Raw genomic sequence first — 2,678 nt, forward strand, 5'->3', positions numbered from 1 at the left:
CTCTCACCCCCCGCCCGCCTACGCACACTGGCCAGGCTGCTGTCAAGGTCAGGCAGGCTCATGTCGGGCACGGTCACCGAGGGGCTGAACAGCTGTGGAGGAGGGAGGGAAGTCAGAACAGCACCGGGGGCAGGGCGGGGCGGGGCGGGGCGGGGCGGCCGCGCTCTCCCGCTTGCTCACTGGTGGGTTTCGGACAGACCCGCCGTGGTCCAAGATCCGGGCCCGGCCGGACCACTCTGTAACGCGACGGGTCCGCGGACTCCCCTGCCATTGGGCTGCAGGAATCCGGGCCGGCTGGAGGGGCGCGTTGGCGTGAGCCCCCAGTGCACGCGCCTGCCCCCAAAGGACTGGAGCCTGGGGCAAGAGGGCGGGGACGCGGACCTGGGGATGCGCGCACCGCGGTCCAACCCCCTCCCCTCGCCAGGGGCTTCTCCCTGCAGGGGACCCTCCCGGGGAGGCGGCTGCTGTCAGGGTCCCTTGAGAGCAGAGAGCCCCGGGACAGCGGTCACTTTCAAGATTATGTCGTCGCGGTCGGCAGCCACACGCGCGCGCATGCACACACTCATTTGGCGTTCGGGACAGGCTTCACTGAGTCGTCCCGCCGCCTCCCATCCTCCCTTCTCAAGGATTTGCCGCGGAAAAACCGCTGTCTCCTGCAGTAGCGGTTTCTGCCTCTGGGCTGGCCTGGCCCGGCCCGAACTCTGCCATCAGCCACACACCAGCCCCAGCCTAATGGGCTCCCCTAGTTTAATCTGCCCCCGCCCCAGGGTGCACGAATGAAGGGCGTAGACCAAGTGCAGGGGCAGATCTGGCCTTTATTTAAAATGTTGATATTTTGTTCATCATGGACTTTTTGCATTAGTTTTGATTTTTGAAATATTTCATTGAAATATTTGTTTTATGTGAGAGCTGAAAAGATAAAACTCTTAGAAGAAAACAGAAGTAAATCTTCATGGCCTTGGATTTAGCAATGGATTCTTAGATGTAACATCAAAAGAACAAGCAACAACAACAAAATAGATAAGTTGGACTTTGTCAAAATTAAAAACTTTTCTGTATCCAAGGACACTACTCAGGAAACTGAAAAGATTAACACAATGGGAATAAGTATTTGTAAATCATATATTGGATAAGAGTCTAGAATCCCGAATATATAAAGAATTCTTGGCCGGGCACAGTGGCTCACGCTTGTAATCCCAGCACTTTGGGACGCTGAGGTAGGAGGGTCACCTGAAGTCAGGAGTTCAAGACTGGCCTGGCCAACATGGAGAAACTTCATCTCTATTAAAAGTACAAAAATAGGCCGGGCACGGTGGCTCACGCTTGTAATTTCAGCACTTTGGGAGGCCAAGGTGGGCGGATCACGAGGTCAGGAGATTGAGACCATCCTGGCTAACATGGTGAAACCCTGTCACTACTAAAAATACAAAAAATTAGCTGGGCATAGCGGTGGGCACCTGTCATCCCAGCTCCTTGGGCGGCTGAGGCAGGAGAATGGCATGAACCCGGGGGGCAGAGTTTGCAGTGAGCCAAGATCGCGCCACTGCACTCCAGCCTGGGCCACACAGCCAGACTCCATCTCAAAAAAAAAAAAAAGTACAAAAATAGCCAGGCATGGTGGCGCATGCCTATAATCCCAACTACTTGGGTGGCTGAGGCAGGAGAATTGCTTGAACCCGGAAGGTGGGGAGGTTGGAGTGAGCCGAGATTGTGCCACTGCACTCCAGTCTGGGCAACAGAGCCAGACTCCGTCTCAAAAAACCAAAAAACAAAAATAATTCTTACAACTCAACAGCGAAATGACAAACAGCCCAAATTTAAAGTGGGCAAAGAATTTGAGGTGACAGTTCTCCAAAGAAGACACACCTTTCACCTTTCACAGTGTTTTCAAGGTTCATTCATGCTGAAGGAAGGCAGACACAAAAGGTCACACCTGTATGACTGCACTTACATGCATGTCCAGAATAGGCAAGCATAGAGACAGAAAGAAGACTGGTGGTGACCAGGGACTGGGCGGATGGGGATGGTAACTCACCGAAGCCTTGAACTCCTGGCTCCGGCAATCGTCCTGCCTCAGCCTCCCATAAATGGTTACTTTTATGTGAACTTTACCTCAATAAAAGAGAATTTGTCTTATTGAGTTTTTGGTGCCCCTCCACCCTTAAATTTTGCACTTGAGTACCTCCCTGCTCCCCCACCTGGTTGGTGAAAGTGAAGATGGCCAATCCTCAAGCCTCTGATATTTCACTCCTGCAAAACAAGGGGCCTCTGGCCCCAGGCTGGAAGTGGTAGAGGAAGGGGTGGGGCGAGGAGAGATCTGACCTGGCTGACACTTGTGTTGCTGCTGGCGTCTGGCTGCACTCACCTGCAGGACTGACCCTTCCCTGGAGGGCGTGTTAGGCTCTTCAGAGGGCCACTCTGAGGGTCTCACTGAAGGCCTCTCATCTGTGGTCTCTCATTTAGGGGCTTCCCAGACATCCTTCAGCCTAGGGTTTGCAGATCTTTGGCCCACCTGCGACAGCCCACCACCCCCCAGACAACCCTTTTGGGCAAAGGGAGAGGGCAAAGGCCCTGGCTGAGGAGGGGAGAAGTTAATAAGCAATGAGGTATTCACTTCACTGTGTATTCGTCAATAGAATTCTGACTAGTACATGGGTTCAACTAGTATATGGGCTGAA

The sequence above is a fragment of the Rhinopithecus bieti genome, unplaced genomic scaffold (genome assembly GCF_001698545.2).
Source record: "Rhinopithecus bieti isolate Rb0 unplaced genomic scaffold, ASM169854v2 scaffold_32081, whole genome shotgun sequence".
Taxonomy (NCBI): domain Eukaryota; kingdom Metazoa; phylum Chordata; class Mammalia; order Primates; family Cercopithecidae; genus Rhinopithecus; species Rhinopithecus bieti.